This window comes from Haliotis rubra, unplaced genomic scaffold, assembly GCF_003918875.1.
Source record: "Haliotis rubra isolate DU_JTF1 unplaced genomic scaffold, ASM391887v1 Scf130, whole genome shotgun sequence".
Classification (NCBI taxonomy): domain Eukaryota; kingdom Metazoa; phylum Mollusca; class Gastropoda; order Lepetellida; family Haliotidae; genus Haliotis; species Haliotis rubra.
The window spans coordinates 1,029,978-1,042,297 of record NW_025765226.1 but is presented as its reverse complement, the minus strand read 5'-3'; positions in this window follow the sequence as shown (position 1 = coordinate 1,042,297).

Sequence of the window (12,320 nt, the reverse complement as noted above, 5' to 3'; positions counted from 1 at the left end):
TCCGCGGCAAATAATTATAATACCGAAATAACCTCAATAAATGTCACCTTATGCTTTGTTAATATATTTTCCACACACCAGTATTATTTCTGTGTAGGACAAATCATTCCGCAACTAGCCTAGTTTAATTATTATGCAGAATGTTCAAGGTGACCATTATTTATATCATGTGATAACCGGCGCTGTAATCATATGGCCACCAAAAGCAGACGACGCAAGTCATCGCTTAATGAGAACACCCGTTGAAATTTATCTCAATACCGCATCGGATTGTTTTCACTGTGTTGCATTTACTGACCACTGCCGCCAGTCAACATAACCGTAGGCTTCGAATCACAGGAATATTGAGCTGATAGTAAGTGAATACATGCCATCACATTTTATAACCTTCGAACCACACCTGTCATGTTTTGTGTCGACGCTCCTCTTTCCCATCTCAATGATATGTTCCTACTACCACCATTGGGTCTATACATAATTGTTATTGTGTGTGATGGCTTAAATGATTTTACCGTATATTCACATTACTTTTTGACAACATTACGTATAAATTTATGTAGTAAGATAGATACACAGCGTTTTGGCATTGGCGTTTTTTTTTGTTCATAAGATGCAAAGTTTTCATTGTCTTGTCAAACTTTCATTTTTCAGCCATCTGCGTGGTATCTAAGCACTTGAGCACCGCCTACCAAGAGAGGCCATATGATATTTTTACTATGGTCTCATGCAGTTGCCATCACCGTCACTGTCATTCTTTGAACGTTTTTGTTCATGTCATTTTGTCCCCATTACAGCATGATGAATCATGTACCGACGGAAAACTCAGCTTTGGAATCTACACATTGCCACCAGAGTGCCCTGGATGAGATTGACAAAATGAACAAGGAACTAGAGCAGCTCAAGGAAAATTTGTTCAAAACGAGAGGTTCAGTGTCACTAGTAGTTATTATTTGTGTAGACGTTAATTTTTTACGTACCGCATTAAAGGTAATTTGTTGGCCTGCCTTTAGAATTAAGCACCATAAACTTTACAAATTACATCACAATACTTCCCATTTGTTTATCGGGGTATTTGAAACTATTTAAATATACGAGAGAGATCTGACGTTTTAATAATAGTTACAACCCAGAAACTGCCTGGAGAATTAGGCCATGTCCATATGTATTTCTAAAATATATATATTACGTATTTCTCATGAATATAATGAATTCACATCGGTGACAGTTTTGCTTCCTATAATATTTACTAATGTTTTCAAAGGCCTAGAATACTGAGATACACAATCTGCCAGACATACTGCGATATAATGTCAGCATTATTGCAAGATGTTATGTTCAGTTACAATGTAATATTCTTCGTCATTTACAGTGAAGTCCCACATTCTTCACGTTGACCTGGCCACCCAGTTCAGCCCCCACATGGTGGAGAAGTTGAGGCATGTAAAGGAGGATTGCAACAGGTGCTCTATGACAGTTAACATGCATCTCCAAGCAGACCCGAAGTAGATGTCACATATGTGGACTCTGAGTGAGGAGGAACATCCAGCAACGTTTTCCTGTTTGAAAGGCAGTTTTGGAAATGAGGTCCTTCTAGCCCTGATATCTTTATCCTGTTCATAATATTTCTGCATTTGATATTGACAGTGACAATTATTTATGAAAGCTTTAGCCAACAATAAACAAATATACATGTTAAAATATTGTTTCTCGTATATTTTCCATATGGTCACATCTTGATATTGATCTGTTGGTGTATCTGCTCAAAATGAAATGTTATTCGAACAGTTTTTTGCAACAAATGATGACCTGTGAGTCAACCCTTTTTTTCATATTTCCATGCTGTGTCTATTTCCATGTCTATCTGCCACTACTACCCGAGGGCCTATATAAGTAATTTTGTTTACAATACGCGAATATATAAAGTATGGTACGTAGCTTTATTGCACAATGTATTCAATAATTTATGTTGATAGGTTGTATACCCTTGTGGTAGGAGACGACTAACGGGATCGGACGGTCAGGCTCGCTGACTTGTTTGACACGTCATACCATTTACCGACCGCCATCATATAGTTGGAATATTGCGGCGTTAGACAAGAAAACAACAAACAAAATATATTTTGGCGACATCTGTCATTAAAAGTATTTGTATCCTTTGAACTATTTATCCCTTTTCCTCATTTAGTTGTGTACTTTCAATTTATAGATGAACGATGTTGCTGAAAAGATTTTCCTAACATCAATAGTATCAAATTTGCATAATGCCCGTAGATAGGATCTCTTAAACAGAATGATGAGACTCTGACGATATATGTCTTTGGGTGTTTATGCTACAATTTTGGGGAAATAAGTAGCGGAAGAGCGGTCAAGACTGGCTGTCACCTTAACAACAGAGAAGGCTTTTGAATTGTGGCGTTTATTCGGCGGAGACAAGAGTGAGCCACAATCAAAATACAATACGATACGTAAACAACATGTATGCAGCGGCAGTATAATTTAACATGTAATTGTTATATAGTTAGGTACGTGTGCAACACGTATACAAAGGCAGTATCATATATTCAAAATAACAATTAAATACCCGTGCACTCATATCTGATCTTACAAGATATACTCGGTATAAAATCTCAATATGTTATATGTCATATGTAAAATATAATATAAACATGGTTTAGCAAATAGTATATGTATATTCGCAAGAGGGAATATTGTCAGTTATAAGATATGAGTTAAATGATTTATTCCCACTGTTGGCAGTCCCACTTTTGGCAGTCAATTTTCACACCTGGTTAACGAGCTAGAACAGTTGTCCCGGATTTGGCAGTTTATGACTCACACCTCATAATTAGCAAATAACAAAGAATTTTATTGGTGATGATTATTTTATTCACAATACATTTGCAAAGTATTTCTAATGTTCAATCACACCAGCCAGCACACTGCCACATGCAGAAAGATATGATGTCAGCGCTCTTTCACACATCATAAACTCAAGTCTTGTGACCGGATTCAAGCTGCATCACATGTACTTCTTTATTAGAGTGTTCAGACTTGAAGAGAATGATCAATTCAAACTGTTCAAGTGAGTCTTCACTGCTCTTCTGGACAAACGGCTGTTGTAGCCCTCACAACTGTTATTCGTTCTGGGTGTCTCACGTCTGAAGTAATTCCAGATGTTGATGGGAAATCGTCCATTGATCCACGTGTCCAGGAAGTATTTGTTGAAGTTTTGACACTGGGGCAGGGAAGGTGTACAGGCAACAACAGCTTCATATCCTTCTGGAACCTGGGCAGCAGGAAGGAAGGAAAGTCCAATGAACACCCGGAACCACCATCTGCGCACATCATCCACCTCACTATCTATAAGTACAAAATTATCACAAGTCTCGGTCTTCGTCCACTCACCACCTAGTTTCAAGTCTGTCGCACTCTGGGGTGTTTGGGGTAGCGTCTTGGCTCGCTGTCTATACAAACTCGACCTCCAAACATCATAAGACGGGCAGCAATCTCTTCTGGAGCAGCAGACTTGTAACCAGTCAGGAGCTTCTTCCTCTCTTTCTCGTAAATCAGTGGGATGATACTCACTTCTTCCCGGGCTCGCTTCTTCATGTTATTGGGAAGAAGGTGTGCACCAACAACACTGTGGTCAGGAGCGTGGGTGTGCTCCTTGCCTCGGCGGATAACTGTACCATCCGTAGTTGTCGTCACTGCAAGACATATCTCCTTTACAGCCTAGCACCTCCATGGAAATTGTGCCATTCTTGTTCGCTTTCCATCTGAGATAGCGATAGCCATCCATAAGCATGAGGGCACCTTGCTTTCTTCCATCCAGGATCTGTTCTCTTCTCTTCCATAGTGAGCACAAGTATAACAAGAAATTCAGTTTCAAATCTATATATACTCTATCTAAATAAAACAACCTTCTTTTCTAGTATGTGAGATGAACTTCCCTAACTGTAACCTCTTTACTTTTACAAACATCCGCAGTGCTTAATTGATCCTAATTGTCCCAGTAGCAAATTAGTTACCACCTTACTGACGAGACCTAATTGATCTTAACTGGTACTACTCTAACCGTGGCGAGACCTAATTGATCTTAATTGGTCACACCAGTTCTCCCAGTTTTGGCAGTGAGATACAACACCTGCATGGACTGCCAAAAATGGGAAATCACCAAGTTATATGATACCTGTCGCAATGCTACGCTTAAGTCATGCTATACCTAACTTTCACCTAACATATTAAGATTGTAATGGGCAACAAGAGTTAAACTAGAATTGTCAAATAAGGTCAAAAGATTTCTCTGTTCTAAAGGTGACAGCCAGTCTTGACCGCTCTACCGCTACTAATTCCCCCCAAATTAGGTTCATTCCCATTATGACTACTCCTCCGAGTTTGACCACCCGTCCAATACACAACCTTTCTAGTCGAGAGGTTTTTAAGTGTGGGGGTGTTCCATTCTCTGTTGATGTTCATGAGTAGTCAAACTGGGAGTAGTCATAATGGGAAGATACCCAAAATTCTAGCATAACACACAAAGACAACTACGCAAACTAGCCCTACGTCAACTGGTGAGAGGATCTGTCCTGGACCAGGGCAATGACTGGCAGAACACCGGAGAACTACAGGTGAGGTGGTGAGGTGAAATTGGGTTAAACGTCGTGCTTGAGAAGAACTACAGAGAGAGGCCCTGAAACTATCAAGGTGAGTTCAGTGGTGAACCTTCAAATATCTCAACGCTACAAAAAACATTCGACCTTAATTCTCCAACATCATCAACGGCTGTTTACACATCGTTATCAACAACAGCTACATCATCGGCGACGGCAGGAACATCAACTACTACTTCAAACACCTCGACCTTTCAACACCAGCCTATATCAAGACTCCAGCAACATTAGCCATCTCCCATCTACGATTACCACGCTACTCTGGAACAAGACGCCACTACATGATGGGCAGACTTCGAATCCTGGACAAAGCTGCAACAAGCTTCAGATCAAAAGGCTTACCTGATGCTTCCCTTTCTCCTTGAAGGCCCAGCAAAACATTGGCACCAGGGACTGTCAGATGATCTCAAATCTGACCTGAGGAACGTCAAGCAAGAATTTCTCCGACGGTTTAGCCGATCAAGTCATTTTGACCTGACAGCTTTGTCCATCAGCCAAAGAACAACAGAGAGTGTAGGAAATTACCTCAGCAGGGTGCAAGAAGCCACACTACAAACAGACATCCCTGCAAAACTAATGGAAGCCATCACAGTTAACGGACTGCTACCATCACTCAAGCAGTGGGTGTTCAACAAAGAGCCCAAATCTATGGAAGAAGTCCGCAATCATGCCCAAATTGCCGAGAAGGCAAATGATAGTTCTATGGCGTCACAAGTGAACCTGATCGATCAAGTTGACAAGCTGTCTGGTCTTGTGAAGTCCCTTTTAGAAGTCAGACATGAACAGACAGTAGCTGCCGCAGCCCCTGCTCCAGTGCCAGCACAAAGGAAGAGATCACAAGGGCCATTGAATCATCAGCAATTCCAGCAACAAGCCATTCCTTACCATCAGCAATACCAGCAAGAAGCCATTCCTTACCATCAGCAATACCAGCAAGAAGCCATTCCTTACCACCAGCAAGAAGCCCTTACCATCAGCAATACCAGCAAGAAGCCAATACCATCAGCAATCCTTACCATCAGCAATACCAGCAAGAAGCCATTCCTTACCATCAGCAATACCAGCAAGAAGCAACTCCTTACCATCAGCAATACCAGCAAGAAGCCATTCCTTACCATCAGCAATACCAGCAAGAAGCCATTCCTTACCATCAGCAATACCAGCAAGAAGCCATTCCTTACCATCAGCAATACCAGCAAGAAATACCATCAGCAATACCAGCAAGAAGCCATTCCTTACCATCAGCAATACCAGCAAGAAGCCATTCCTTACCATCAGCAATACCAGCAAGAAGCCATTCCTTACCATCAGCAATACCAGCAACAAGCCATTCCTTACCATCAGCAATACCAGCAAGAAGCCATTCCTTACCATCAGCAATACCAGCAAGAAGCAACTCCTTACCATCAGCAATACCAGCAAGAAGCAATTCCTTACCATCAGCAATACCAGCAAGAAGCCATTCCTTACCATCAAAACCAACCTCGCCATGTAGAAGCAGCCACTCCTAGCCAGTTAAACGTTTCCTACCATCCAGCCCGTTCTTATCAACCAAATTTCCCAACCCCAGCACCAGTCAAACTCTCAGTATGACAGACCTCAACTCATATGCAATGACTGCGGAGGTTCATGTCAAGATCGTACCCGCTGCATTCCCTCTGTATACTATGCCTGGTCTTTTAGCTGAGGTGAATCAACAATAGGAACTCGATTTTCATTTTCAGAGTTCCTCTCAGGTCAGGCATCACAAAAAAGAATCTCCTGTAACCCGTAAATCCCCAAAGTCCAGAACAAAGACAAAGGACCAAGAATGACCAACCCTGGGTATATAACGGGACAGGCAATAGGCCTGGAGAGAAGCTGCAGAGAAGTTCGTGACTACGCCTGAAAGTGTAGTTCTGAATAAACAGTTGTGGACCCTCAGACGGACTTGAGTTATTCATGCCAAGACATCCACATAGAGTAACAACATCATCTCTAAGTGCGATACATGTCATGTCCTTTCTTCATTACACCATACTGTCATCCTTGGTATGGATGTTTTGCAGACTAACAGAGTTATCATAGATCTGTCATCGCGAACAGTCAATCTTTATGATGGCCTTATATATCAGTCTCACTGTTAGCAACCAATGCAGGTCTTGTAATTAGACCTCTGCGGACTGTCAATATCCATTCCAACTCTCAGGCAGATATTCCAGTCCATATTTCAAGCTGTCCATCAGACAAACTTCTTCTCTTGGAACCTTATCCATGCTTACAGACGCTTAAGTTACAAGTTGCCAAATGTCTAATCAACAACGTCAGTGGTAAAACTTGCATGAGATTTCTGAATCCAAACAGTCTGTCAGTCAGACTCAGTTGTCGCAAAGTTGTTGCCTCTGCTTCTGTCATTGACCCTTCTTTCATATATACCCTTTCACCAGAGAAACTTTCTTCTTCTTCTGTCGACCGGTGAAGATCCGGGGTAGAATAGGTCTTCAGCAACCCATGCTTGCCATAAAAGCGACTTTGCTTGTCGTAAGAGGCGACTAACGGGATCGGGTGGTCAGGCTCGCTGACTTGGTTGAAACATGTCATCGGTTCCCATTTGCGCAGATCGATGCTCATGCTGTTGATAACTGGATTGTCTGGTCCAGACTCGATTATTTACAGACGGCCGCCATATAGCTGGAATATTGCTGAGTGCGGCGTAAAACTAAACTCACTCACTCACTCTTCTGTCAATTCTCTGTCATCTGATGTTGACCCTTCTGAGTGTGTTGTAGGTCCATCGTATTTCACTACTTGTACATAATTTACTGCCTGTATCATGATTTGCTGTTTGGATCACTAATTACTACTTATGCACCATATGTATAATGTATATAACTCCAATGTATATGGGCCGGAGGTCTTTTGTACAATAAACATCTTTGACTTGACTTGACTTGAGTCAACTAACCAACTATCCTTTGACCTCAGTGACTCTGACTTCACTGATGATCAGAAACGTCCACTGGTAGCAACACCCCCGAACCCCGAACATTTAGCAGAGCGGGTGCTGTACACTGGAATGGATTACCTGAAAATGTCAGAAAATCGGAAAATATCAACAGTTTCCGATCTTGTCTCAAAACCATCCCCTTCAAACGAGCATTCGACTAAGCGCACATGAGCAGGACTCATATGTAGCGCTATACAAATGTCTAATTTGATTTATTATTTTTTTGAACGTCGTGGAGCTTTTAGTCCTCATGCAAAGCGTTTTCCTTTTAAATTAGTGACAATATTGTAAGTACAAGTATACAGTAAAATGCATGAGACGTTGACACGTTGACAAATATTTGTTTCAGGCAATGATCACAAGTGAGATGATCGCAATGGCATTAGATAAGATATACAGGAACGTCAAGGTAATACATCAATCGAATTGCCAACATTGGTCAGGCAAATCATAATAATAACAAGTAAATCGTAATTTCCGAAATGTACACACAAAATACAGGTGAGCGGAAATTCCAGCTGTTAATAAAATACAGGTGTCCAGCTCGTACAGACAAAACATTGGACGTTTCAACCGAGCGGCAAATTCCTGCTCGCGGTCGACAATACAGTCGAAATATACCTGACTGATAAGTACAAATATGACGCATAGGAACAAACATACAATGTGCGTAATGCGCCGTCGTTTGCATATGAATGTAATATTTTCATGACAACAGTAAGATCTTTGAAATTGGGAGTTTATATTTGTGAGCCTAGACTCTGCATGGCTAGCAGATGTGGATGTGATCTGCACTAAAAGTAGAATTTGTAAAATGAAAAAAATATATATCTAACCAACTCAAAAGTCTAACCGAAATTTAATGAAAACTTCATTCAAGTGAAATTGGCTCGAAGATATTTTAGCGAATAGTAAATTGTGTGCCAGTTACCAAAAAGTTTTTTTCAACAAGGTTACTAAATTTTCGCCAGTATCATAATTAAGCACAAAACACGTTGGCAAACGAAGAAGTAGGATATAGACTGGATAAACAGTCTCCACTAAATAAGCTTGGTAAACCATAACTTATCATACTTCTACGACTGCTATTACCATAGTCGTTTTTTCATAAAGAGTAAATAATCAAATATGGTATTGAATAACTCGTTATACGTTATTGTCTGCAGTATTAGTTATAGAGACACAGTTGTTAGAAAAATGCTTGAAACCGGGAGTCTGATTTGAATGGGACGACTCGGAACCCGCAGATAGCTTTGATCTGCATTAATGCGTATCGTAGAGCCTAACAGAGTAAGAGCCTAACCGAATTAAAAAACTTATCTAATAAAGATGTACGTTTCAAGCAGATAAAGATTGCAATACATGTACATACTCAATAGAAAAAAATATGACAAATATAAACACACATGAAACAATGATTGAAGAAGAATTACATACCTGACATGAACAAGAATGTCCGAGAGAAAACTTGCAAACACAAAAACTTTGAGAGGGTTCGAACGAGAGTTAACATTACATGTATATTGTCTCACACAGGGAAGCACTTGTTGAAGAATCTTGACGCTTGTTCACTAAGTCTTGAAGGATGGCGTTGAAAGTTGTTGTACTTACAATCATATGAACTTTGCTGGGTCTGGTTGTTGCTGTCGATGACTTTGTGAAGAATGCTGGTTATGCATGGGCTGCTGTCTTGCTGATGATCGGGTCGGCTGATCGTCGGGTCGGCTGGCTACCTGTCTTTTCCGTTCTTCCTCCAAGGTGGCGGCAGGCGTTGACACTGGTCCTCTCTCCCACCATCTCTTAACAACCGTTGCCTTTGCTGGGAGTTAAGGTAGCGAAATCCTGCGTGAGTCACAGCATCCACTTTCTGATCAAGAGCGTTCGTTGGGGATGCTCTCGGATGGTAGTTCAGGATGGTTGACGGACGGAAGACAAAGTCAGCGGTAGAGGTGAAGACAGCAGCCATGTTTGTTATTGAAATAATGGTCGAAATGGTACAAGTAGATAGTAGACAGTTTAGTTTTACGCCGCACTCAGCAATATTCCAGCTGACTGACATGAGCCTACATAAAGCTGTCCAGAGGTGTCCAGCAAAGACACAGAGAGTGAATTCAACTTGAAGAATGTATTGCTTGCTATGTGATAGTATTGCGAGATTTGTACACACATTTCAAGGTAGGTAAGAGGTATTGAGGAATGGACAGACGTTGATCCAACATTGGGCCAACGTTTGTTTGCCAACGTTGGGCGACGTTTCTTTGCCAACGTTGGCCCCACGGTCACGATTACGTTGGGCCAACGTCAGAATGCTATCTCGGATTCTACCCCGGATCTTCACGGGTCTCGGTGCATTTTGTAACGTTGAAACAAATAGGCCGTTTGAAAATTTATCTACACATAAATCTTCAAAGGCGCATAACATAATAAGTATCTGAGTACATTTGGGAGATGTTCGTGTTAGTGGCAATGTAAAAATGTTCGTCCTCTACTATACGTTGTGAAGTCTCACGGCCTTCACTTTGATGTGGCCAGCCTGTTCAGTCCCCAGTTTCTGTGTTTCATTGCTTGGTTGAAGCGCTTATGGCCACACGTTGCTTGCGTTTGAATGTATGGCCCTGTCCCTTCAGTTACACTATTTATGTTGAATGGTTTGTATCTGGGTGTCGCCTGTGTTCAACGTACACATTTACAGAAGAAAAACATACACAACGATCATAGATATATCCGTTAAAGTAACGCAGGTTTTATATAAAAAGACAACCTTTCTTATCAAACAACACTCGTCTTATCAAACTTTGACACTTAAACACTCACCGTTTGTAATGTTTCGTAAGTGGTTTTCCGTCATCACAACAGCAATCAAACATGTCATCTACAATTCAACATACAGTGGTAACTCTGTAGCCCATGCAAATACTCCCCCAGTTACCCATCCTAAAGGAAACAGGTGATTAATGTGTTGTGTGGCATAACGGCACTTAGTTTCAGGGGTCATCCAGCGCGGGTCATCATGTCAAACCGCACGTACATTCATTTGTTAACGTCGGCGTTGACTAGCTTCCCCTGAATTATTGTAGCTTTGAGATAATGCATTTTAACTTCACATTCATTAACTCTGTAAAGTGTAATCATAACTTAAACGAAATTATCCATTCTCTTTGTCTGAACTACGACACCACCAATGGTTTCTTTAGGTTGTTGGGGCGATGGGGTAGCCTAGTGGATCAGGCGTTCGCTCGTCACAGTGAAGATCCGGTTCGAATCCCCATATGGGCATATTGCGTGAAGCCCATTTCTGCTCTCCCCCGCCGTGATATTGCTGGAATATTGCTAAAGGTGGCGTAAAATCAAACTCATTCACTCACCTCTTTAGTTTTTCTTTAACGTGTTAATGTAGCACTTGCCAAGATCCTAGCAGTAACACTGCCGACTGTCCAGAATCCCTGTGATTGACCATCTCTTCCAGGACCCTATCAGAGCGCTACGACTGTCTTCAGTCTATGTTACAGTATAGGAGGTACGGCACTCATAGCGCTACGATAGCTTTGTGAAGGCCCAGGACAGTCCATCACAGGGATTGACTTCATGAGCGTCTATCCACGCAAGTTGGGTTCGACAACCAACCTAGTCATCATGCCTGATTTTCCATTTAGCTGCCACTTATGACAAGCATAGGTTGCCGGAGACCAATAATCACTTGGAATGCCCACGTGCCCTCCTGTGTGATTCCCAGAAAAATAGCTCCATACTGTACCTAGTAATCGCAGAAATACAAGTAGTACAGAAGAAAGGGGGTTTTTTTCGCCCACAGCCGCAGGTATTAACAAAAATCAGTATGCGGGCAAGTACCATGTCAGTGAGAGGTAAGATAAGGATTCAGATGAGTTAGTTTACATTACTGTAAGAATCTGGATATTTTCAAGCATGACCAGTGTGACCACCCTTCAGTTAAGACGCCTTGTACAACTGGCCAAGTTGCTGGAGACAGACAGACAGACATACAGACAGACAGACAGAGAGAGAGAGAGAGGAGAGAGAGAGAGAGAGAGAGAGAGAGAGAGAGAGAGAGAGAGAGAGAGAGAGAGAGTTAGAGTTGTACTGAAAGAGAGAGTTGTACTGATTAAAAAAAGAAAACAAGAAATGTTGTTTTTTATAAGTTTATTTCAACATTTTGTTTTGAATGACTCCCATGTGGTGATATGAATATTCAGTTAATATTTACATCACTGATGCATGATTTATCAAAAACAAACAGTAACAACTTAATAAGAAATAAGCAGTATTTACATTTAACTGGCTGTGATGAGATGCAGATATGAAAATTATCACAATTATGCTTGGGACAAATATTGGCAAATTACAACTTATAAATACTATATTCCTTACAACAAATCAGTAGCAAGCATAGTTATTTATACAGACCCTGCATCTCAGCTTCACATGACAAGTAGCCAAAGCCTTTCAAAGGCTAAAATAATGGTTCTTAATCAATGTCAAACAGTGATGCAGACAAGGGGATATTTTCATGAATGCATGTAAAGAAAGTTGTGTTACTTATGTCCTCTTTCGTCTACCTCAGTACTATTTTTAGAGATGCTTATTGCCGATGCAAACTGTGCTTGAGACACAAGAATGCCTGAAAGCATCAATCACTATGCTCAATT